General features: G+C 39.7%; 2 long non-coding RNA genes across 2 annotated transcripts in view; one reads left to right on the top strand and one right to left on the bottom strand.

The window, feature by feature from the left end:
* Positions 1-10: 10 nt before the first annotated feature.
* Positions 11-16,200, top strand: LOC311079284. Its single transcript, XR_014605382.1, has 3 exons — positions 11-278; positions 13,945-14,046; positions 14,358-16,200. It is a non-coding gene; the product is annotated as an uncharacterized lncRNA (long non-coding RNA).
* LOC311079285 overlaps positions 13,889-27,936 on the bottom strand; it is a 93,568-nt gene continuing 79,520 nt past the window's right edge. Inside the window, exon 3 of the long non-coding RNA XR_014605383.1 lies at positions 13,889-14,017. This is a non-coding gene — a long non-coding RNA (uncharacterized lncRNA). The remainder of the gene's footprint in view (positions 14,018-27,936) is intronic.

Here is a 27,936-nt window from a genome sequence, read left to right as displayed (position 1 = left end):
AATCACACACACACACATACATGCACACAAACAGAGACCGGCCAAGACGGGAAGCGCTTTTTTTTCCACTCTTATATGCTAACGCGTCACACAGGAGCGCATATTTAAAACAAATGCACGAGAAAGCTTATCAGTTTGTAAATATGAGATGAAATTGCCACTCAGCGGGGCGCGTAGCCTAACCAACAACCTCCCTCTTCATCACAGAAAGAGGAAAAGGGGTCCAGACAGCGGTCGAGACACGCGCTCAGAGACGTGGGAGAAGGTCCTCTGAAAAGGTACTTCGGCGAGGACATGAAACTTTTTTTGGGGCTGAACTTCAGCGCTCAGGCCGACGTTGCTTTTACGCGAGGACTGAGACGCAGAATAACGCAATTGTACATTCAGTGTCCCGGCAGTTGACAAAAAAGCTACTGTTTCAATAAACTCTTTGTTGTGGGATTATATAATGATTATGTTGCAATTATGGGAGGCTTTGGTAATAATAATAATAATAATAATAATAATAATAGGTTAATAATAAAATAATTCCCAGGAATGCGAGTACGCGTGACTTTGGAGAAAAGGACAAGGATGAGAGAATAGATGGATTGATTGATTGATTATCGATCGAATATTATAGGCCTATTGATTATATTGATTCTGATATCGGGTAAATGAAAAGAATGAAGGGGGAGCAGGTGCTTATAATAGCCTAATAATAATAATAATAATAATAATAATAAAAAATAAAAAAAATCCTTTACTTAACTTTACAGTTTTATTTTCCACGGAACACATAATGTCGTGCACACATGGAAAAAAAAAAAAAAAAAAATAATAATAATAAAAAAAAAAACGATATATTAAAATAGGCCTATAATAGGAATATAATTAATATATTCATATTTGTATGTATTTGTGTTTGTTATCATCACGCAGTTATTTTTACACCAGGACCTTTCTAATTAGAAAAAATCAAATCAAGACTGATTATGAATGACTTCTGTATTAGGACCTGGTGACATCTAATGAAACGGCATATTTACACAGTCAGGACAAAAGCCTTAATGCTCCTAACGGGATCCAGAGAAGCGTTTTATCATGTGACAAGTTGTAAAGAGGAAGGTTTTCCTCTTTCTCTTGTTGCTTCACTACACAGTTGTGTGTTTGTGATATTTAGTGCGTTCAAAGGAGCATTAATCGTTATTAAATCCCAAAGGCAAAGGCTCGCCTTCTCTTTATTTTCTTTCCAGACAAAACACACGTTTTAAAAGATAGCACATTCATTATTCACTATGAAAATCAGATTCCCATGCTGCCCCTTAAACGCTCAGGAATTCAGCCCGCATTTTCCAGTCTGATGTGTATGAAATTCCTTTTTGAACAAATTCCAAAATAAAAGTTGTGCCTCTAAAGAAATTAGCATAACCATCCCATCAATAATATCACTATCTCTATGGGAATGATAGCGAAAGCAGTAGGGGTGTTCCTTTACTCAATTCTTCATGGATTCTCTGTTTCTTTTGAACTTGTTATAGCAAGTCAAGTGATTCTTTATCGGTGACAGGCCTGACAATACACGACGAGGACGGGAAAGCAGGTCAAAAGGAAGTTGCCATATGGACTTCAACATGCACTTTCCTAACAATATAGGGCAGAGATCTGCTGCACAAACGAGTGTGTCTATTTAACGTTTATTTTTAAGTGCTTGGGGTTAAATTAAGTTGAAGAAATTTGTTGCGGATAAAGTAGAGCAGCTGTATTGTTGTTAAAGTGAATCGCTCGTCTGTGTTTCTTGTCTGTTTACTTCTCTGTGGCTTTTACGCTAACAAACAAATGTGTATGCGTTCGGTTTGTCTGCTATCCATTTTATGGATTTTGGTGGAAAAGGAAGAGAATGAGGTAAAATTGTCACGTTGTCTGGTGTGTTTGGAAGGGCAGCATTCGAGATTGATCATTTTGTCTCCGCAAATATCAACTTGAATCAGGAATCAAAAGGTCGAAAGATCCTGACGGCTCAAGTCACGTGACTCCACACTGCCCGCGAGCAACAGGTGCACTAGGGGAGGAGGGAGGACTCAAGGCATCGTTTCATTTTTTTTTTTTTTTTTCCTGAAAGATTGAAAGATAAAGATTTTAGTTAATCAAATGTAGTGAACTGTGGTTTAATGTTTCTTAATATGTTTGCGTATTTAACAATAGGCAACCTGTTTACTGGTTGCCTACACACACGTGTATATATATATATCTCAAACACATAAAACATGTTCATGAGATTTTTTTATTTAATTAAAATATGTGGATGCTTAAAATAAAGTGTAGCCTATATTTTAAGTGCTCTGCCTGTATCTAGACTAAATCTTTTTCACCATTTGAATCTTTTTTTCTTTCTTTCACTAGTTCATTTTACATGTTCCTTTGGTGTGACAAATGAATTTTAAAGTACCAAAAAAAATCCATGTAGATTCTCAATTAATATGAGGTAATGAAAACTGCATATCTTAGGAAATAATGAAGAATATTGTTTTAAATAGCTTTAAATCACACTCCAGGACAGTACCCATACACACAGTCAGTCAATTCACTTATATAGTGATATAATACTGATATTTCCTGGAGTAAAGCTGAGATTTGTGGGCTGCTCATTTTGCATTTCGGCGTCACTAAAGCTGGACTAGTTATTTTTGCGACACTGAAAAAGCTGTTGTGGGTAATACACTACTCAGAGAGTAACCCACAGAGTTTGTTTATACTATTAGACCAAGACCACACACGTCCAGTGTAAATATTTCAAGACATCAAAGTGCATGCAAACATTGCACATTTTATTTTCAATACACGCTCATAACCGCTAACAAAGTGTCAGCCACAGGAGAAAAAAAAAAATGACTCAAGGTTTGAACAGTTACATGGAAAGATAAAACAGTCATGGCTGGGTATGATAGTTTCTCCAAAATTCTTTCTGACAGGAATTTAAGTACGAGCCTATCAGCACTGCGACTGGTATCTGTCCAAGACAGTATGGCCTCTAAAACAGACATGCCAGTGTTCAGAAAAGGACAAAAAACTATGAAGATGTTAGTTCTCTCCATCTACTTGGCCTCTGAAAGCAGCTATTTAGCATCTTTTAGCAGATGTCCAGATAATTCACAAGTTTATCAAATTAATTCAAGGGAGCAATGACCAAGGAAGTGATGTGCTCCTAATCAGCCACAAAGAGAGAGAGAGAGAGAGAGAGAGAGAGAGAGAGAGAGAGAGAGAGAGAGAGATGTGGGGCGAGTGTCACTTTAAGACAGAGTAAATAAATGACTGCATAAGCATTTTATCCAGGAGCAGTCTGATGGTTTAATGCTGTGCCTAGTTTATATCTACATACAAACACACCAGAATGGTTTTCTCATATGGAAGGAGGGGAGGGGGGCTACATTACTTTTTAAATTGAGTTTCTCTGAGCATAATCTGTTCCAGGTCTTTGATGAAGAAATGTTCTCAAAGTATCACAGTGACTGATTTAATGAGAAGCGAGTGAGCACAATTTCAAACAATCTGATTTTCTGAACCTTCTGTGACTCTAAACTTTTAAAATTGCACTTAAGAATCACATCAATTACTCTTTAAAGTATGACATCGGCTAACTAGGCGCACTAGCATAACAAACACACTCTATGGCGTATTTACTCCATATCCTCTCATCAGGATCTGATACATTGGTCCCTTATGTGAGCCCTCTGCGAAGCTCTCTCAACTCCATTACTGTTTCCCTTTCTCTTCATCGGGGAGTGGAATACATGTGTGGCGGATCTACAGTACAAGTCTGACGATGATTTAGTCAAATATTACAGAAGCAAATATTTAGAGCTGACTTCTAAGTTTTCAGCATCTGATGAGACTATACGTTTGTACGTTCTCCATATTCTTCAGGCCACAGTTTAGATAATGCATCTGAACGCTTCTCCAAAATCCCACCCGCCGTTGATGAACTGAGAGAAGTGTATAATGTCTATGACTGATAACTGGACCAATGCTAATTTAAATCATCTGAATCAATGTCTGACTGGAGGAGACAAAATATATCTAAATGAAAACATCTGACTCAAATTGATTACTAACAATGTTGAGCATAAGAGATTTAATAATGATTACATGCTTAAAATATCCAGGCCGTTTTGAGAATCCATCACTCTTATATCTCTTACTAAAAGAAGCCACTGTGTGAGAGTTTGCTTCACAAGAGGAGCTACAACACAACGACATTAGCATTGGGGAAAAATAGCTGGCTAATCAATGTCTTAGTTGCTTCATTATAACTTTGGCTTCTCTTAAGCTTAGTCTTGAGACTCGGAAAAGCAAAAGACTGAACGTTGACTCACAAGACTCAACTTAAACCACTCCAGAATTACTACTTTTTTTTTACTGCACACTGAAAATGATGAACAAAACCCCTTAGCATGTACTCATCACACTCGCCCCAGCTCAAACAGAGTTGCCTCCTCTTTAAGGTCCATATTTCTGTGAAAGGGAGCCATCATATTTTACTATTACCTATCAATTGGTTTCTAATCATGGTAATGAGGCGTCTGCCGTTTGGTGACAGTGAACTAACGGCCTCCGTGGGAGCATTAAGGAGCCTGGGTTATGCTGTGGGCCGTTAACTACCTACAGGCGCTTGCTAATGGCTCCAAATGACCTCCTCAGTGGCTATTAGCACATAATTAGAACCTTGCAGACCATCAATGACTTCCACCGGACATGCGTACCTCTTCGGTCTTCTCCTCCTTGCTCCCCCACTTACTGTTTAATGGTCAGATTATGGTGAGGTGCTGGGATACGACCACGATTGCTGCATTAAGTTGTGTGTGGCTTGCATGCACCCAACGCTGTGTACAGTAAAACTGCAAATCATTTGCGGCACTGCGACAGCTTAACTAAATATACTGTACCATGTGACGGTTCACATGGACTTTTAACACCAAAAAGTTTCTTCAAGTAAGAATAAATTCCCAGGTCAGCTTTTTTTTTTTTAACAAATTGAGATCATTCAATTCACTGCAAATACTCCAGTCATTAATTTAATAAATGAATACATAATCTAATTGTCTTTTCTTTAATACAGAAACAAATCTAGCTTTAAAAAATAATGTAAATAAACTCCAAAGGAAGAAATCACTGTAAATATCCAATACGCCACCTGCTATCTCTCCCCACCATCAGTGCCCTATCTGTTCTGGTCTCTTTTACTATTATGTGCTATTGTTGTGGATCACGCCGAGCGTAAAGTGCAAGGCACGGCCACACCGCACAAGTGGTTCAGTCACACCAACCTCTGCGTACACTTAGCAATGCTCTCCAGTTACCCAGAACAAAGGCCTGCTTTAGTGGGTTAATGTCAGCTCAGGAGCTGTGGAGAACAATAGCAAGAGTGAGAATAAAAAGAGGAATGCAATGTTTTGTAAAGAAAATACACCACGACACATCAGTGTGGTAGCAACTTGTCAAATTATCAGCGAATTATCTCCCAACAGTTATGTACATCATCTTTGAAAACCGCAGACTTTGTGACAAAAGTATGAAACAACTAATTTAAGCGGCAGGGAGGAATCTTTCTAGGTCATCAACAAGCCTTGGACAATGAAATCTAAAAAAAGGGTGACAGGGTGGGGAGGACAAACAGCTCCAATGCATTGGCTTTTCTTTTATGTACAATTAAGTTTTACACACACACACACACGCGCACACGCACACACACACACACACACACACACACACACACACACACACACACACACACACACACACACACACACACACACACACAAAAAAAACTTAATGTTTCCAAACTTTTGACTGGTTGTGTGTGTGTAAAACTTAATTGGACACAAAAGAAAAGACAATGCATTGGAGCTGTTTGTTCTCCCCACCTTGTCATGATTGATTGATATATATATATTTCATTGTAAAAACAGAAATACAGTGTTACAATATTATTACAATTTAAATGAACTGGTTTCTGTTGTAATATATTTTATTTATCATTCTAAGATAATTTCTTATTATTATCAATGCTGAAAACCGTTTTAGCTGCTTTAAAGCAAGATTAAAAAAAATAATAATAATAATTTTATTTACCAAAGGAACATTAAGTTGATAAAAAGACAGTAAAGACATTTATGAAATGAATAAATAATAATAAAAACATTAATTAAATAATCTCACTGACTTCAAACTTTTGAATATATATATATATATATATACGATGGATGGATGGATGGATGGATGGATGGATGGATGGATGGATGGATGGATGGATGGATGGATGGATGGATGGATGGATGGATGGATGGATGGATGGATGGATGGATGGATGGATGGATAGATAGATAGATAGATAGATAGATAGATAGATAGATAGATAGATGTGAACATTTTCAAAAGTTTGAAGTTAGTAAGATTATTTAATGTTTTTAAAAGAAGTTTATTAATCAATTAATTAATTAATGAATTTATTAATCAAATAAATGTATTGCTGTGATCAAAGCTGAATTTTCAGAAATCATACTAATATGCTGATTTGCTGCTTAAAAAAATAAACATTTATTATTTTCACCAATGTTGAAAAAGTTGTGCTGATTAATATTTTTGGAAACTTTGGATTATTTGATTAATAGTAAGTTCAAATGTATAACAGTATAAATATATTTAGTCACTTTTGATCAATTTAATCTGCACTTGCTGAACAAAAGTATTAATTTCTTAAAAAAAAATCTTACTGACTCCAAACTTTTGAGCAGTAGTGTATATATTTATATATCACTTCATAAAGTATTTAGTATGAGCTTGCATTATGTGCTGTGGAGGGTTACAACAGTAGTGCGCTTTCTAGAGGCCAGAGGCAGTACTGCAGGACTATTTTCTTATCTTTTTTGCCACAGAAGCCCACCAGACAGCCATGAGCAAAGGTCACCTAGTATGTGTTTACAATTACTTCCTGCATCCTGAGTCTCCCAAACCTACAGATACAATTTTGGATGCGTTTTCAATGTCATGGGTTTAAATCATTGTCTATGCTGCCACCACCATCCAGTTTCTCTCTCTCTCTCTCTCTCTGTAGACACTCTCAGCATTCCCTGAATTAATTTGTTTTCATTTGCAGTATGTCAACTGAAAATATGTAGTTGTTCTCTGTGGCAGTGCAAAAGAATCTCTCTGGCGAGTGTGTTTCTGCTTCTTAATCATTAAATCTGCGTGTATGTTTTTTACAGTGCAATATCAGTAAATACATAAACAGTCTGCTGTAACTGCTCTCCTCTCGGCTGCATCTGCGGTGCTTCCCTCTTCGCAGTGTGCCATTCCGCAACATTCCCCTAGTGTTTGTCCTGTGTTGTCAGAATGCTGCCAGCCACTGCTGATACAATGTCAGGCCGATCCACTGCCAAAGAGCAGGAACGGGCGACCGCGGCGGGTCCCAATTATCTGCGGGGCGACAGTGTTGTCCAAAAATAGCATCTTTTTCACATATACTTCTGGACTGACCGCCCCTGTCCACGGGGTGTCCACCTCTCTAAGCCCATCTGGCAGGAGGACAAACAAAATCTTGGTAGTCCTTCAGTCAAAAACCTTTTCTCAGTCTGCAAAATGGCTTCACCCCATCATCCATTTCTACACAGTGACCAAAACCCTGGACATAGTTAATCAGCGAAAGGGCACGCCTCCAAAACGCCATTCTTCCACAGCGGCATTAGTGCACAAGTAAGATTTACAGATCACTTAATGTTCCAGAGTTCTCTGCATAAAAGTATATACAAAGGTTAATATTGTAATAATATCTTCCTGGAGGGCATTGCAATCATTATCTCTCCAGAGATATCAATTAGAAGCACTTTACAGCAGGTAATGACAGAGATTCCGGTCCAAAATGACATTATTATTATTATCATCATCTATATTCCCGTGCTGCCTATACGAAGCAAAAAGATGTTGGCTCAGCCAAATGAAAGAAAGAAACACATCTTATGGTGCACATTCATCTTAGTTTTATGTGGTCAAGCAGAGAGACTAACAAGCTTTCGATGTAACCCCGTGCCTTGGCATTTCAGGTAGCGTGCAACAGCTGTCCGCACCTCACTTCAAGCGTTCATCTCGTATGCTACTCCTCTCTCCTTTGTTTCAAGAGGATAACGTAGACTGCGTGGAGGCCAGATACCCGTAAAGCAAACGGAAACGGTGATAGACACACATCACATGAGAGACACAGGGGAAGCAGATAGAAACGATGGAGGCAGTTATGAATCAAAAGCTTTTTGCTGCTGCTCGGCTAATATTTGCTTGCCAACAAACACAGATTTACACCGTTGCTTTCTGTGTTTGTCTAGAAACGAAAAGTCGAAACATCGGAAAAGTTACGGACTGACCTTTGGGCTTCGCTACTAACATTAATAAGGAGGATTTGTTATGTTATTGACCCTCTTATCAACAGCATGAATAATTCACAGCTGGGCCAGCACTTGTCCAAAAGAAGATGAGAAAACAGCACCCATGCCTCTGACTGTTGATTTAGCAGTTTCATATTTAATAAGGGACTGGAGCGCTGGGAGGCGCCTTTTTTTGTAGAGAGATTTAATTGGGCACTGGTGACATCCATCACATGGTTGTCATGACCATGACCTTTCGTTTGGGGCTATTCATAATAAGAGAGTTATGAGCCGGTTCCTCGTATTTCTAGCGACTCACCCCTGCGTTTGTGTAATGGATGCCGTAGCATTTGTAAACCTTATCGTACAGGAGTTGGTTAAAGCTAGTGTGCACATCAGATTTATTGCTCCCTGTCAGGCCGGTTAGGGGTGATGTAAAAGGGTGTGAGTATTTGGAGAGGGATGATTTAACGTGGATGGATAAAGTCCTATGGTTTGGAGGAAGAGGCCCTGACACGTTACTGTTTTACTGAGTAATCCTTGACACAAATGAGTATCTACAGCCTTAGGGTTGTGGGATATTGGAAAAACACATTTTCCATGTCATTTTCAAAGCCCCGTTTTGGCGAACAAGCTCTTGAGAGCTAAAAATGCCACGCGGAGAGGCGGCGCTGGGAAAATGGAAATCGAGATGAACGGTTTGACGTGGAAATGGAAGCACGACTCTTTAAAGTCGCTCTCTATCCGTCTCGGTACAACTCGGAGGCGGCGAGGGAGAAAAGAGCTCTACGCGCAGGTTAATTTCATCAACCCCGCGGGCTCTGGGGACCGAGCCGGAGGGAGCTCCCGACGAGCCATCCGCACAAGCCTTGAAGAAAGTTGCGAGACAGAAGGTGAGAGAGAGAGCGAGAGTAAGGGATCAAATACAGGTGAGCGTGCTCCCTCAGGAGCACCAGATGGCCTGCACTACCCCCTGCGTTTGTGCACTTAACTGCTTCGCTGTGTCACCAGAACAATGGTCATTCACCGGCGAGCTCTCTTACACAACTCCTCCTTTATACATAAACATAAAGCCGTCGTACATTATTAAAGCAGGCCGGGCGCACGTAATCTTTTCAGACTGGGACAAACTTACCACCATTGATATCTATGTATTTATTACAGCAATAGAGCAATATGAGGGTGAGGCGCGGAGAGATATCGGCTTACCCGAGGCTGAGAGGGAAATTTAAGATAAAGGATATTTAATATCCAGTTCACATCACCAGGGCTAAGCCTTTAATAGCACGAGGGGTTTCCATGCAGGTAATGCCTTTGTCTTTGTCTAAACACACTTCCACGGACTCTAACTGTAGTCGTGGAAAGCGTGCGGGTCACTGATAAATGTGCAGTAATGGCTCGACGTGGGAGATTGCCCATTTGTCCTGTCAGGTTATTAATGCACCTGGGCACTTCCTCCAAAGGTGTTATCTAGCGGCGAAAAAAAACGAGACGATATATAATTAATTCACTATCTCCTGAGTGTTTGCCTCTCTTTTACAGTGTTCTTACATTTTGTCACATTGCATTAGAATCAAACGATGTGCGCCGTGGCTGGCAATAATCACGGAGACAAATATGCATGTATATTATTGGGAGTAACATTAGGCTGGTGACTTGCATTCCAGGGCACATTACTGCTGCTTATTTTGTGTCTAAATGATAATGAGCGGCGGAATGATAACCTATATCATTTAGAGTGAAATATGAATTTAAAACACTGCCTGCCATTTAGAGAGGAGAAATGTGTTGCAGAGAGATCACTCAGGTGTCTTCTGCGTTCATTTGAAAACCAAGGGGGAAACGGAAGACACGGCTTGAGTTTTCTTCTACTGGTAAACGACTATTGTTGTCCTAATTACGAGCTGGCTGATGCATTATTTAACAATCCAACATATATCGCCAGGGCTGGATATGAGTAAAATAATTTATGACAAGATCTCTTTTTTTGCCCCTCACTTTAAATCAAACTTCAATAAATGTGCCACCCCTATCCATATTACATGAGGCCTTGCTGAAAACAAGTAGCATGCAGGAGTCTGTTATTCAAAATTCTTCCGACAGCATGGGGTCAAAAAAACTAAATCACACAGGAGAACAAGGAGGTGTGCTGTGTTGGCTCTCCTTGGGCTGTGCAAAAATAGAGAGAGAGAAAAAAGACAGCAGATAAAATACATCAGATACACCCCTCCAAAACAATATTTTAAGTAGTCCATTGTTAGTAACCTTAAAGGTCAAACTTAAAAAAAAAACATTACTGTATAGTCTAGACATTGGCTAAACACATCAGGGGTTTAACTCTATGTTCTGTTGGGGTCTCAGAGCCCTCAATGTCCCTTTAATGGCTCAAAAAATACTTTACCGTGTCAGAATGACCCTTTATGACTAGGCCAAATCTTATGAGAACAGATAAAACAAACTTCATAAAATTCCTCACATGTTGTCCATGAAAAAATGTTACATTACCAGGTTTAGGATCTCAGGAATCCCAGATATGAAACGTGAATAAATGCACCAAATTTTCAAACACTATTCCTATCAGATTTGTGTACACACTGTAAAACTGCATTCATTTGTGTATGTATATTGTTTATAAATGATAATATATTATTTCTAAAATATGCATAATTGAGTTTTCTCTGACAATAAAGCCAAATCGCAACAGAAGTTAACTTGTACAGAATACGTAACTTGTACAGAATTTGGCGTCTTAGCTGCAAACACATATTTGTGTACCTCTTTTGTTGCGATGTAGTTAAAATGACACTGACCTCTATTTAGCTTTCGTGTCGTCATGACAATGGCATCAGGACAAACTTTAATGAGCACTAACGCAATGGGCAGACCTGTAGCTATCCATCATCAAGCGTGCTGAGAGATACACTGCAGCTTAAAAGCACAAGCCGGACAGACCCTGCAGAGGAGGAAAGCGGCCTTAACTAAATTTATATCATATTACACATTGAAATGTGACCCCGTAATGACATCACTGAAATTCAATCAAACCCTTTATTCGGTATTACTTAAGTTGAACTAGTGTCCTTCCTCGTCCGAAATTAGTAAATTGAATATGCTTCTTGTTTTTGTTACAGCGGACCCAAGACACAGTTTGATTTAAAGCGTTTTGATTTTCACAAAGCCTAATTTTCGGGAGCACATCTGAAGAGCAAAAATAGCCCGGGAAGTTGGCAGAATTTTTTTTATTGATTGTGGTTCACGTAATTGCTATCTATCTGTATTTGTCTACTCAAGCACGAGGGTCATGTATTATGTTTCATTGCAGCCAGTGAACACTGTTAAAAGCCATTGAGAGCAGTGAGGGGTGCGGAGAGAGAGGTTTGTTTTTGAAGTTGTTGTGTTGTTGACTCTGAGAGGGCTCTTAAACTGCTGATATTGAGAGTGACTGACACATTCATAATTCCACCATTATGTACTTGACTGATCTGCTCTAATGCCGATATCAAAAACAACAGATTCAACAGTCCTAGATACATCCATGGACGCTCAGCATCGGGCCTGATTTTAAGACTGACAGCAACAGGCAAAGAAATATCAGCAGCACTAACACTGCTTGGAACTGAATGACCAGAGTGTGCAGTATTGATGGGGTTTCATTTTATTCCCAGCTTAATATATTTATGTATTCCAGGGAGAGATATTATGGGAGATTATGGAGAAAACAGGAAAGAATAAAACCTGGAAATGTAACAAGTCAGATTCAAAGTCGCAGTGTTCACTTGAGCACCACGGCTCCATATGTCAAAGCACATTTGCCAAGCGCTCGACCATGACTGACCTTTGTATCTCTTTAAGATAACACGGCCATTGGCAAGAGGTCACACACATGTGGGCTGCATCCGAAATCGGGTACTCTCTAGAGTAGGTACTTATTTTGAATATGTAATTACTTCACAACCGCTAAAAAAGTATGTTCTATAGAGTATGAATGTATGTAGTATGAAAGTAATCCGGACATACTACATTCACCATGTTGTTATTATCATATGACCTGCCAGCATCAGTAACGTCGCTTCACTGCCATTCATAAATCCTCTCCCGTGGCCTCATGGGATAGTGTGTCCATCGTATGCAAACTTCAGAATCTCATCGGTAGTAGTAGGCCATCTGGGTACGTTGTGCCGACTCTTTTATGAGTACTGTGAATTTGGACATTCTTCTTTTGTTGCATACTATTTTTTGCCTACTATATAGTAGGGAAGTATGCGATTTCGGATGCAGCCACTGTATAGAATGTGCATCATTGGGAGACAGGAAGAAGTTTATAGAAAATATCCCATCTAAAACAGTGACTCTGAACATGTTGAATCAGACAGCAACTAAATGAATATTCTTCACCTGTCTGCTCATGTTGACTCCTCTTGTTTAGATTTCATAGTGGGGGGGAAGAAAAAAGAAAACCGCATATTTACTTTTAATTGAAAGGAAATTAAAGATGCATCCACATCCGCAAATGACAAAGGAGCATCACAAGGCTTGGGAGTGATGATAGCTTTTGTTTAAGATGGATTTCATAAAGACCCCCTCCCCCATTGATAATAATAAAGAAAAAAAAAAGAAGTCTTGGACATTTCTCCAAATACAATTACCTCTGCATCACCTGATTCAATCAAATGAATTTGCATTCTGTTTGCATCCAATGTTCCGTGGCCCAGTAAACAAGACAAGGGGAATAAATCTGATGTGTTTTCATGGTTCTGCCTGCCCCCGCCCTCATTCGCTACACTTTATTTGGAATATTTGAATTCTCATGAATCTGTAAACGCACCATGTGTGGGTGAAATTAAAAGCTTTACTTTGGAGTAAGGAGCGTCCTCTTGAGATGAGAAGAGAAAGATGCTATGTTTGAAACATTCGTGACTGGCTAATGTTGTCTGATTGAAGAGAATAATGGAGATTGATGTGTGCTAAAACTGACCTTTAGTTTGAAGCTGGGAGAACTGTCACAACTTACTATTAAAACAAACTGGAAATAATAGACCTTAGTTAGGGTAGTGCCTTATTTAATGTTTGACAGGAATGAATCAAGGCTGTAAGGGACAGAGGTACATGCCAGTTAGGGTTGTGGGATATTGGAAATACAGGACCAAAGACTTTCCAGTAGACAAAAACTCAAACATTTTGAAAGTTGTGATTTTTGCACATGATCTAAGACCTTTATGCAGTGCAGTGCTCTCACAGCCTCCACGTTAAATTAAATATGGCGTCTAGTCAGACTAAGGTCTATGGGACGTCCTTAAATGGATGGTTCACCAAAAATGTATATTCCCCGTTTATTTACTCACACATGTTGTTCCAAATCTGAATGACTTACTTTAAAGAATACTTATGTAACAAACACAGGAGGAGACAGACAGGTTTAGGTGCACACAGCGTTTATTAAAAGCAGAGTGGTGGTGGAACAACGGGAACTAGATGATGGTGAGAGGATGGTGACTTGTAGAATGATGATGATGGTGACTTAGCTGGCGATGAATGAAGTGGATTCTCTGTGCAGGTGACGAGTGAACGCGAAGACAGGCGATCTGGATCAGGATGACGGACGGAAGACGGACAGGAGACAGTGTATACTGCAATGAGACCAGACATGGAGTGAAAGGTGAACGGGGCATTTAAAGTGTGTGTTGATGAGGGAGTGCAGGTGCAGCGAGTCAGTACTCTGGTGATTATTAGTGGGAATTATTTTTTGCGTTCATTAGAGAGAAAAAAAAATAACAGCATACATGTTTAGAAGAGCAAAAGTGTGAGTAAATAATCCACTGTCAGAAAAATTAAATTGTATCAGTGAATTATGATGCATTTTAAAACATAACTGCACTGTAGCCACACACACAGCTACTCGGAAGTAAAAGTTCATTGTTCTGTCAAATAAAAAGCCATAATATATCCATCTTTCTCTCCTCCCACCAGCTACTCCATGAGACCAGACTCATCTTCACATGTCTTCATATTCATATGAACACACAGAGGTGGGGGTCAGCTTGGTTAAAGACTCCCTTTACATCAAGAACATCATAAAGAACACATACCCATCTAAACGTGTACATTAACTGATCTCTCTGTACCACTGGGACAGATCAAAATGAAAGATATTATTGGTAAAGAGATAATGGAGAGAAAGAAATGTGAATATGCTAATGTTTCCTTCTGACATATGAATGTTTTGAATTCTTCAGCACTAGCCACAAAAACATCTTGCAGAATACTGATGAGAACGCGACTAGTGCTACCTGATGCTAACATTACAAACACATACTTGCAGATCTAGCTTCTTGGCTCAATTTTTCCTTATTTTACATGCAATGGTATAAATGAAACTCATTGTATGCGAATGAAAACAAAAATCAACTTCTTAATAATGCAAAGTCTGTGACTGAACTGTTGGGCACAGAGTCTATAAAAGATTGTATTAGCTTGATGATAAAAATATTGCGTTTTCCCATTTAGCCCATTTGTAGATGTTTTTTGTAAGTACTGAAGCATAAGCATAAAGACTGTGGCGGTTTGATGTCGCTACAATACTTACATTGAACGGGGAGGTAACTACCACAGCTTTGATTTTTGCTTTTGATTTTTGTTTTGGTTCCTTCAATGGCAGGTCGACCACTGTGTGTTGGAATAATAATTACGAAGACTATTTATTTTTAATTGATATACCCTTTCTTACTATGAAAAGAACAATTATCCCAAGAACCGCACGCTTCTCTTATGCACAGTATGCCATTGAAATAAAAAGGGTCCTGTGCAAAATGAGCAAGAATAGTCATATTTCTGCCAAAACCCCTTTTCTGTGTCAACGTTTATATCAAAGAACAATAATTTTGGCATTAAAACCACTCAACTCACCAGTCTAATATCATTTTTTGATGATTTGCTGGATTGATAGGGTATTAAAAGCAATGATACAAGATAAGAGCCAGTAAAGAAGGAAAAGATTTCATGTTAAGTGCATATTACATTCATGGGGTGCTGCATAATTTGATACGAGAATATTTCTTATGGATCGTGTTATATGCAGAGAACTATTTTACAGTTCTGGAGTTTAGCTTTTCATATAAATAAGCGGTGTAATTACTCCTAAATCGAGATTCTGAAATGACCAGAGGGCTTTTCACAAGTGTCAAAAGAACTCATAACCGCTCTCTCTCTTTCATTCTGAATCTCCGTCGACAGTAGGAGCTGTGCTAGACGATGTTTCTAGGTCTGCCAAGATTTGTGTCTGTCAGTTTTTGCTCGTATATATTTAATTAGGTCAGCAAAAAAGAAGCAATTGTCTCAAAATGTGACTTGAGAATTGACAAAATCCTCAACACTTTTCTCCCTGGAATAAATTATACATACTTTGAAAATAAATAAATGCACCATACATTATTCTGTTGACTATGACAGAACAGAAATAGGCCTTTTTTCTGACTGGTAAGTTTTCTTTGCATGTCTCAGTGTCTCACTTATTTAGAGACATATTTATTTATTTAAGTTGAAATACAAAAGCCAGTGCAGTAGAACATAAAAGCAATCAGTCGCTGTGACTTAACAAGAATGTGCCCCTATTAAATAAACTCTAAACCCATCAATGAAAAAACAGCTCAGTACATCAGCAATTTTCTGAGGCATTTGGAGGACAGGCAAGCTTTTGCTGTTAGATTTTTTTCTCAATCTAAAGGATGTGTGTATCTTTTAGGGCATCGATAGCAAATTTTGAAAACAGTTTTTTTTTTTTTTCATCAATAGAAAATAAAAATTAAATTTGTTCAATAGATATATAGTGATTGTAGTAGCGGTGTTTGTGTTGGGGGATGGTATTGGATAGTGAGGTTGAATGCGGGCCGATCCCCTGTTTTCTTGCCTCCTGGAGATGCAAATGTCAGCTTTGAGCAGTTTGTGGACTCCCTGCTAAGTGCTTGGCCCATATTAAACCAAACTGCTTCCATCTTCTGGACTTCTGGCATTCCACACCCTTACGTCGGCCATCAATGTGTCACATGACAACACATTCTTTAGAACCAATTCCATAACTCCAGATCATAAAAAATACCCCCCCCCTCCCTCCCTCCCTCCTTACAGATCATTCCAACTCCCTTGATATTTCAATCTGATCAGGAGAGTGCAGGGGCATCATTCACCTTTTTTAGACCAAAAATTATCTCTCTCTATATGTCTATCTGGAAGTTGCATCTACGTGGAGTGTGGAATATGCCCTCTTACTTTCAATAAGCATGATGCTTCTTTTGGTGCAGGTAGTTTTAAACTAAATGTCATACGGAAGCCAGTGGCTAAGTGAGGAGCAACAATGGCGCTAAACTACTTTGGCACGAGATGACAGACACATTTTGAAAAAACAAACATGGCTCTGAGACAGCATAACTTCATCTCGGCTACTTAAAAATATCCTGTTTCATTGCAGTCCAGAAACATTCCATAATTGGGGCTACAGATGAAGAGTACAGGATGGAAAATAGTGTCTTCTCTTTCTCTATCCCACAACTTTTTTTTCTTTTCCTGAAGGCTATTACTACCAGTACAATGTGAATGGCCTTTGTGGATTTACTATGCATGTTGTGCCAGCCCAGTCCAAAGAGAAGTCTGTGTGGAATAAGCTAATCCCTTTCAAACAGGACGAGACTGACGCGGACATTACTCCGAAAGGCAGGGAACAGAGGGTGATGTCACACATCCAAAGTTTGGATTCAAAACACATGCCCCCCCCCCTCCCTTTCAGCTGCCTTTTCTTTTGAAACTGGAGGCCAACTACAATAATCAGGCTTCGCTCAAAGTATTTATCAGATGGAGGGAGGCACGATTACATCGAGTGCAAATATGTGTCCCCGTTATCCATCCAGACTATACGATCCACCGGAGCAATACTGGAGGTGACACGGAAAGAGAGAGAGAGAGAGAGAGAGAGAGAGAGAGAGAGAGAGCATGAAGCTGTGGGATGAAGATATGGATAAACTGAGTGGGAGGTGGAGAAGAGAGAGGAGGGGGGTAAAAAGTTGAAAGAGAGACAAGACCAGCTGATAGCGAAGGAGAGAAAACTTGATAAAAAGAGGAACTGGGGGAAAAAAAACGAGACGGGGTGGGAGGGAGCTTTGTATATGGCAACTCATTATCCCACAATCAAACCACTCCTTTTCTCTTACAGTTGCTCTCTCTGCCTCTCAGTTTTGTTTACGCTCTTTCTTTTCCTTCTTTTTTGTAACTTATTTATGAGTTAGAGCGAATCTGCAGAGCTTTGCATTTCACTCTCAGTTTATGTCTAATTTAGTAAACATCCTGGTACAAGTCGGGCCTGTCAACATCCCCTCCCCTCACCTCTCATTTAGATTGTGGCTTTATGTTTGTAGGGGGTGAGTAAAATAAGAGATGTTTTGATCTAGTTAGCCTATGTCTCAAGTATGGATCTTATTTTAGTCTCTGCAAGAGGTATAAGGCCGCTAACCGCATCACTGCATTGTGGTGGTGGTTTCTGCTGTCATGGCGTGTTTTCTTCATTTCTCATTACCTGCTAATGTGGACAGGGGCCAAAACCACTAACCAGCCCTCTACCCACCTCTCAGTATCTTCACTTTCTCTCTCTCTCCTTCCATCTCCTGCCCCTGCTGATGGGCTAAATGGTCTGGCTGCTAACAAAAGGAGAAAGGGAGAAAGATGAAATATATTTTGACTGTTTCATGGAAAAACAATCTGACACAAAGTAATATTCATCTCCAATGAATCCAATATTCTTTTTGGAATGATATTAGACGGTATCTATTCTATCTTCCATTGTGTTCCCATCTGCCCTTTTCAGGATCTAAATTATGTGCATTAGTACGTAAATGGGCTAATGCCTGTCTGTATTTAGCAGGCTACATGCCGTGAATATATTCTCTGCTTCACGAAGTAATTGGTAATTACAGTGGTCATTTAGGCAATCACTGTCTCTCCCAGATTCATGTCATTCTTAAAAATAACTAGCTCTTAACCTTTGACAGAATTCTACAGAAACTGTTCATCACCGCCCCCGCTTTGATTAATTTTGTGCATACACTTTCTCTCTTTCACAAGTGCGATTGCACACACACACATGCACGAACTGTATCAATAATAGTGATGTTTTTGCATTTGTTAACTGTGAGAGTTTGCCTCTCTCATCAAAACAAAGAAGAGATGAGGGGGAGAGGGGGGGATGGGGAGATGGGGGGGCAGTTAAATGTAAGGTACGCTTACTGTTCTAAAACGATTAGTTCCATTTATAAACAATTAGACAACAGGACACACAAGGCATTTAGCCTTATCATCTCTTCCTAATCTCTCTCTCTCAGTCTCTTTCTCTCTCCCGCTCTGCCATGAACAAATTCAGTACTTTAACTGTGATAATCTTTTGTCTGCGTGCTCCCTGTATTTCACTTTCTTTGTTTATACAGTCTTATTCACACATTATTCATTTCCACGCATAATGAAGCAGCGCACAGAAGAACTTTCGCTCTGCGGATACTGACTTTGAAAAATAACAAGGTCGACAGCTTTTGCTCCAAAACATTTTCCTCCATGGCACTTAAGATCTCCATTATGTTGTCTAAGGCATTAAAGGATCTTCTACTGCATCTTTCCCATACCACATGTGAGATCAGTTTTTGCAAAACTTGACAGGAAGTGAGGAAACCGTTTAATATCATGTCAAAATGGTTGCTGCAACAAGAACTGTTTAGAATTTAAAATGTTGCCTCTAGTTGAAAACAGGAAAAACAACTGCAGCTTTTTATGATGTTTTCAATACCATACATGTTTAAAAGTATAAGTCAATATTGCGGTGTGTTTGTGTTTTGTGTATGGCATATGTGTATGTCAGAGTCACAAGAGACAGGACTTTTTTTACAAGTGGAAAGATAAAGAATAAAACATTTCCAAAATCAAATATTTGAAAATCATACAAAAATGGGTTAATATAATTTAACAGCCTCCCAGAATACTGAACCTTAAAATATGATTTGTACCCCTTATAATTTCTTACCCTTGCAACGTTTGACTTCGCTCAAATGGAGAAATGAAATGAAATTAAGTCAAAGAATGGTCCCTGTAATATTAATGAGAGTTTGTATGGTGTAATTTAAGCTTCCTTTTATGCCTGAGTTGCAAAGCCTGAATTATCTATTCAGAGGGATACAAAGTTTTACAGCCGTGAAAGTTTAAAGAATTTTCTTACTGCTGCTGCCACAGCTGAATGGGGCTTAAAACAGAGGTTAGTCTAGGAGGATCTTCTGAATACAGGATGCCCTTTTTATTACTAACCGTTGACCAGTCTGTCCAATCCAAATCCTAATTGTAACCGCTATGAAAGAGACAAAAGTACCATCTTCAGCTGAGCATGAAAATGGAACACAGAATAAGACGTCTGTCAGAGCTAGAATGAGGACTGTCTGAAGTAGTTCATCCATGACATACTGTGCATATATATATATATATATATATATATATATATATATATATATATATATATATATATATATATATATATACACAGTACTGTGCAAAAGTCTTAGGCACGCTAGTATTTTCACCCCAAAGAAATGGTTTTAAGCCAGTTATTCATATCTTTTGCTGTAGTGTTTCAGTAGGAAATATCAGTTTACATTTCCAAACAATCACTTTGCCATTAATTGTAATAATCCAGTGAAAATCCAGTGCTCCACACGGAAATCTGATCTCACCATCATCGAGTGAAGAAAAAGAAAAAAACTGAGACAGACTATATCCAGAAGAACTGAGAAACCTGCCTGCAAATCTACCTGAAAAAACTATGTGCAGGCGTACCTGGACAAAAGCTGTTTTAAACACAAAGGGTGGTCACACCAAATATGGATTTGATTTAGTTAATAGAAGTTAATTGATAAATAAAATCTATTTATAACATTATTTTTGAAAGCATCGTCACTACAGCATTTTAACACAAGGGTGTAAAACTTTTCACAGTACTGTAGCTTTGGAGGCAGGTTTCTTCAAGCGTCTTGGAGACATTGCCACAGTTCTACTGGATTTAGTCTGTCTCAGTTTTTTTCTGTTTCTTCATGTAATCCCAGACGACTCGATGACGGTGAGATCAGATCTCTTTGTGGATCATACCGGCTGTCGTAATGTCGTAAGATTCCTTGTGCATACAAAAATCACACTATATTACAATTAACAGTAAAATTAATGTTTGGAAATGTAAACTGATATTTTCTACTGACACACTACAGGAATCGATACAAATAACTGGCTTAAAACCATTTTTTGGTTTTAAAATACTAACGTGCCTAAGACTCTTGCACAGTATTGTATATATGTATATATATATATATATATATATATATATATATAGAGAGAGAGAGAGAGAGAGAGAGAGAGAGAGAGAGAGAGAGAGAGAGAGAGGCATCAAACATGCATTCAGACATTGCACAGCAAGAGAGACAACGTACAGGTGCTGAGGCCAGTTTAAAAGAGCTGAAAAAAACTAAAACATCTAGAACTATGAATAATAAGGCTATTAGTTCAAGGAACAATACAATCAATATCTGAGCCAATATAAGAATTAAAAGGAGGCTTTGAGAAAAAAAAAATATAATAAAAAACGGGACTATACGGCGGTGGAGGAAAACCTGCAGCTCAGCAAACAACTGATGCTTTTTTAATACATCAAAGCTTAAAAGCACATATAATTAAGAGTACATGAATCTAATGTGTTTTCATTCTCCCTGGGGATTTGTTTTAGCTCTGATTTCTTTGATTGTATTCCCAGTAAAGCACTCCAATTGTTTGTACAATCAAGCTGCAGGGACTGCACGTTTTTTGCGTCTGTGTGTGTGTGTTCTCAATGGCCAGCATAAACATTCATTTCAGTGTGTGTCTGTCCATGTGTATGCGTTTGTGTGCGGTCATTGCCAAGCATAAGCGTGTATTTGTGATAATTCGGATCACTGCACGAGCACGTTCCCGCTGACACTGCTGCCACCCAATTCCAGCCTTATAGGCATTATGGAGAAGAAGCCTTGCTCCAACAGCACTCTGAGCCGGGCTCCGTCTCTGCTGTGTGCTTCTGGATTTTATCAAGATTTCCCGCTGAGCACCGATATATTAGTGTGGCAAACATATCTGCCAATTCAAACTTGCATCAAAAGCGTATCGACGACGGAGCCGAAACAGCATTTCCATGCACTTCGTCTTTTGAATTGCTAAAATCAGCTTGGCAAAAGAAGCGGCACCATAAAATTCAGCTGTGGTTTTCTTTCAGCCAAAGCGCTTTTCTTTTGTTGTGAAAAAGGAAAAAAAGGTGGTGGTGGCGGAGGGGGTGTGGAGAGAAAAGCCTAGGTCTTAGCTGCGCAAGAGTATGGGGAATGCATGGGTCCATCTGGCATCCAAAGAGAAGGCTTTGTCAGGATCCATCCAAGACACACTGCTGCAGAAGGGTCCTTTTCTACAGCACCTGCAAAAATACCTCAGAGCCGCGCCAGGCAACGTCTGCCCACCTGCATCCTTAGCATTGTTTTTCTGTAACCTCTCCGAGCCTCTCGAAGAACGCAGCCACCCTGCTGCTTTTAGAAATATCGGAAGTAGAGAAAGATAAATATTTAAAGCGCTGAGAATGTGTCATTGGAGGAATGGAATAAAAAAAGAGCTCTGGAACGAAAGAGGCCGATGTCAAATCTCACATTAAAGAGCGATACCTGTGTACGACAGAGAGAGTGAGAGAGGAGATAGCTCTATCATTTACCTATGGACACCTCTTGCTCAACTGTGAGAAAGAACGCGCCACCTCATCGCTGATGCCTAATTTGCCGCTGATGTCAATGTGTTTTCAACTGATTCAAGAGAACAAGTCAGTGAAGTCTGTCACAGGCCTCTTTAAAAGGTGCCTTGACTCCAGAGGCTGTTAGTAAAAGTTCACTGCATGAAGATGTATGTAGAGAAAAAGGGAAAATACACACACTAGCTGACCATTAAATGAGTTTAATGTAGACTATTTCACAGATGCTTTTTATGAAAATGAGAATTAGGTTATGCTTGAAGCACAGTGATGATAAATCCTTTCTAAGCTTAATTATGATGTTATAAAATTGTGCCCCGCATGGGCACATACAACTTTTAAAGTGTATTAAATATTGCAATCATATTTAAAAAATGCTATAATCTGTCTATATAATTAGAATTCAGCGAGTAATTGCATGAGAGTACCAGAGGTGAAGGTGAACTTAATTCTCACACAACCTTCACCCTAAATACAGACAGACTAGTGAATCTATAATGAAACCACTCAGGAAGCACTATATCTATTACCAAATATAATGGAATTCATTCCACAAAGTCCACTAGCACAGATCCGAACATGGTCTTTTTTTGCTATTAATAGGCATGCGTATTTTGAAGCGATCAAATCAGCGGCTACAATAGAGAAAAGAGCACTCAGGATGTGCTTAAAAACACTGTGGCGAAGCTCAGATATAAGCCAAATATATCAATGTGCTTTCCCTCAAACGAGATCTTTCAAAGCATTACAGAAACTTCAGGATTTTTTGAAAGAGAGCTGTAACTGTAAATCGCCTGGACGTCAGTATCAGGTGTTCCAATCGACACGGGTCAAGTTGGCCGACTGACCCTCACAGGAATGAGGCTGTGGGTGAGATACGCAACGGTGAAGTGGATCACGGCAGGCACGATGAGCCACTCGAGAGAAGCACTGAGACAGGGTTGGATAGAAAGGCACAAAGAGAGGCTAAGTGGTAATAGAGCCTTATTATCTGGTCACCATAGAGGCCCGGAGTGGAGGATAATAACAGAAGAGCTCTGCGCTACTCACACCTTAACCTCGCTCACTGTCTATTCCTCAGGGGCATCAACACTTACAACACATCCTGGGTCCACACGCTGCTCCTTTTCAGCTCTCAATCCCGCCACTTTTTATTCCTTCTCTAGCACAGAGATGCTTTTTTGTTTATTGGCTTGGTGAAGCAGCTCTATTCCTCTCTTGTTTCAAATTAAGGCAGGTTGTGTTTCTGCTAATGTTTGGGAAGTACAACACAGTCCATACGCCGAGGGAGGACAGCTTCATTTCTCTCAGCATCTCGCATGCTTGACTCTCAGCTTTAAGAGAGATGGCAGAGACGTCAGGGTCCTGACAAGTCTACACCATTAGAGCCCACGCTTAACTTCTGAGAAGCTGATTAGAGCGTTGCCGTGCCAGCCACAATCCATCACTTCCAGTAAAGGAGCTTCTTATCCATCTAACCAAGAGACTGCCTCCAGAGCACCACAGGGAAGCGAAGGAAAGCTAAAACATTCCCTTATCAAATCCTGGACTGAGTAGCCCTTGCTTCAAATGGCTAGCGAATCTGGGATGACCAGCTGTACCACGAGACAGAGCTCGGCTTTGGCTTTGGCGTGCACCCGGAACGTTTTGCTGATGGCCTTGTTGATGAAGGACGCAGAGCACCCACAGACTCAGCATCCAACTGGAGCTTCTCTGAGGACCCCACACATCCCTGGCATGTGGGCAGAGATAAAGCTTGAGCCAGGCCTCAAAAGTTCCAGTCCAAAGTTTTGCCCGAAGAAAAGCAAAGGGAAAATAAGAAAGTTTAAGCTTGTTTAACTCCCCCCTCCCCAAAAGACAAGCAGTCATGCCATCTGTGAAGATTCTCTCTCCAGCCATGGCCACTGCTCTAGAAGAATTGGGGGAGGATGAGGAGAGAGGAGGGGAACGAGCGGGACATAAAAAGAAAAGATGCGTTCGCACAGAGGAAAGAACTGCCTCACAGACAACGCAGGTACAAGGTGGGCACGTGCCCCCGAAATCATCAAACATCTTTCCGCTAGATCTGGATCTCTGTAGCCCTCATATTGTTGGCAGAACAACTAAGGACGTTAACCCCTCCTTCTGTTCGCCTTGGATTCGACGAGAGCAGAATGGAGACTCTCTCTTCTTTTTACATGAAAGCCCACACTTGAAAAACGGACATGATTTCCGACATTGTCATGGCTTGAGTGTGCCTTGAAGGGTGGTTTCTTTTGATCAAAAAAGATCCCTAGTTTGTTCATGGTTTTTTTTATTTATTTTTTTATTCCTGTTTCCTGGGAAAATCTGCCAGAGCTTATACATGGAAGCCAATGCATGAACTTTCAATCAGGGATTAGCCGGATTTTCCAATGTGGATCTTCTTTTGTGAATTTGGCCAGCATCGCCTCTGTCGTTGGCAAGGGAAACGTAAATAGAAAATGATCCCTGGGCCAACGGGGATTGCCTTCCCTATTTCAAAGAAAGAGTTAAAAAAGGGCCACTTAGCCCTCTCCATCAATGTGATGCTGCATCAGACCGAAGTCACGTTCACACAACAGACCACCAAAAAAGTCCTTGTCCAAGTTCGGAGCATATTGCCGGCGCACACTTTAGTCTGTTCGGCCAAAAGAAGGGGAATGTGCAACATGGCTGAAAAGAAAAGAGCAACAAAAATGACTGAAGATGGAATGAAAGAGCCAATAACGCTAATAGCTCAGTGTGTTTCTGAGGCTCTGGTTTTGTTAAAAACCTCATGGTTTCAATCCCTCTATACACGTCCATTTGTAAATCTTTTGCCATATCTCTGGCCACTGTTCCCCTTCAGAAGTCCACTTACCCTGATATAGATGCTAATCCTAGCTTACCGTACTAGCTCGTTAGATAAGAGCACAGACCCCCTATATGTTACTTCCATCCACTGATGGAGTTCTCTGCATGGCTGCCAGCCACTGTACCGTGTGTGTGTGTGTGTGTGTATGTGTATTTGCATGTGTAAAAGAGAATGCGGCTTTGCAGACCTACACAAAAGATGCCCTAACTTCCAACAAGCTGAAGTTTTATCTGCTTGAGAACAATGGGCAAATATGCCACCCATGTGTGCTCTGTGTTTGTTCTTTAAATGTCAACTTTGAAATCCACAACATTTGTGGCGACTGCAGCTGGATACAAGCAGCAAACAACGCACTTGCGCCACTAATGTTCAGCTCCATTAACTATCTAGAAACTATGGCATAAAAATCAATGCAGTGAGTTTTATGTCTATCACAGAAAATCTTTCAAGGCTGATTTTTCTCTTTATCACAATACAACTTATTTATTCAAATGTTAATCAAAGTCTCTTATTCCTTTTGTTTTGTGCTATTCTTTCTTCCATAATGCCACACCCACATACACACACTGTAAAAGGAAAATTCATGTTCTCAGCCTCCTGTGGTGAGAGGCTATTCAGCAGGTTGTACACGACAGGTTCCACAGGAGAAATGTGTACACTGGTATTGGTATTGGTCTGAGTCAAATTTGATTGTTACTGAAAAACCTTTAAACATGGGGCGCAAGCATGAACAAAAGAGGAAAAAGTCTGTGTCCTGTGTCATTTTTCTTTTAATTGCTTGAGAGAAAGAGAAACCAAACACACTTAGCAATATCCCTAGCTTTCTATCCATTCAAACGCTACGGCAGAAAAAGAGTTAAGAGCGCAAAATGGCTTTGGGGAGAGGAAGAGTTCCTGTCCCAGTTTGTTTCCTCACCTATTCATGTCCTTCTTTGTTCTTTAAGTTCTTTTTCTCCACTCCAATCCGTGTCTAACAAACTCTTTTCTTTGTTTTTGTCTTTGCACTGGCTCTTAAGGTGCTTGTTTCTCTACAGCTCTGAGCACCACAGCTTGCTGCTTGTTTGGGCGATTAGCACGGGGCTGCTGTGTGCTGTGCATGTGTATCTGTTCTCGGGCTCCTTGGGGCCCCGGGGGCGTTACGCTCAGCGTAAAATGGCCCTCCACTCTGCCCACCTATCTCTCCCAAGACGAGGCCGCAGCCTCCCAGTGGAAAATCCCCATCCCCAAGCGCTAGGCAAGGAGGGGTAAGGATTAGGTGTTCCGCCTGAAAAGCACACTAAATTGAGTCCTCAATGTTTATTTTTATACTTTGTGTTGTAAATTAAAATGGTGGAAATTCATCTTTATTGTACTTTGTTCCCCTGCATTCTTTAAAATCTGATTGTTTTGCGTGCGAGGGAGTGTGACTCGCTTTTCAGCGCGGGGAGAACAACTGCGAGGGGGGAATGTAATCACTACATACACATACACAAAAGGATTCAGAGTGCTAAAAAAAAATCAAACAAGCGCTATATCCAGAGAAAAGGGAATATACTCAATCTAAACGCTCTGTCTAGCACATTTTCAATGATCTTGAGCTACTTCTGATAATGAAGGTCTGTTTTATAATAAACAAAAGTGCAGATATCTAAAGATTTTCTACTCCTCTCATTTACAGAAAATCAAGTCAGTCTCTAAGCAATGCCCTCCAATAAAAAGTCACATCACCAAACTATCTCCTTTAATTTCCTAACTGAGTTTAGTTAAAGCAACATGCCCTTTCGAGCCCCTCTTTTTCCTTTCCCCGACCTCATACTGTATATTATGAAATCAATAAATCCATAAAACATCTCTTAGGAATACATGACAGCTCTAAATGTGTTTGATCCTCACCCTAATTTCGATTTGAGAGCTGAATTTCTTTGCACACCAATTTGAAGTGGTTTTCTTCTCTGGCAACTGCATAACACCAATTCCAGAAAATGGACAAGGCCTGAAATATCACAGCAAAACTATATTTCTCTCTCTCTCTCTCTCTCTCTCTCTCTCTCTCTCTCTCTCTCTCTCTCTAGCATGGTACAGAACAATTTAGGTATCCACAGCAAGAGCTGTTCCACACGGAATAGATAGCTGGACATTTAAAACAAAATAGTTGTTTGCTCTCAACTCAGAAGAATTATGAGACATATAATTAACTTGATTTATCTGGATGTTATCTTAAACTGGGTGAATTGTACTGACACGTAAAATTCATCTTAATGCAAAGTTTCAGTCAGTTTAATTTGACTTATTATTTCACCTGAAAAAAAAATCAAATATAGCTGCAAGCAGCAATAATGGGTCCAAGCCCCGGCGCCACCGCCACCATGGTGGCTTTAGGGCAACTGTGCATTTAAAGCGGGTAAATGTAAAAGAACTATGGCAAAATCGTTTAAATATGCCACATTCACTGCAGCCAGTTGGTGCCACTATGACCATGATCCACAACAGCCACATGCAGGTGTATGACTTTCATGTCATAGGGTGTTATAGATCACTTTCAAATGAAAGTGAAGTTATAATTTGCAGTTCAAACATTTTGTATTTATTGTATTTATTTAAGTATTTATCTAATTTTTTAAAAATATATATATTTTTATTAACCTTATTAACATATAACCCTAATCAAATACATGAGTACATGAGAGTACACAAGTACACATAAAGGTTTTTTTTTTTTTTTTTTTTTCAGGGTTGGAGCTAAACTCTGCAGGTCATCGGCACTACAGGACCGACGTTGCCAATCCCTGTCCTAAGTTTTAAGAGATTTGTTGTCCTGTAATGCAGACTTGGTCAAAACAATCATACAGTACTAAAATACATTTGAGTGCGTTGAAAGTTATGTTAACATTACT

The sequence above is a fragment of the Abramis brama genome, assembly GCF_963993115.1.
Source record: "Abramis brama genome assembly, chromosome: 3".
Lineage (NCBI taxonomy): Eukaryota > Metazoa > Chordata > Actinopteri > Cypriniformes > Leuciscidae > Abramis > Abramis brama.
This window is presented reverse-complemented; position numbering and strand designations above follow the sequence as displayed.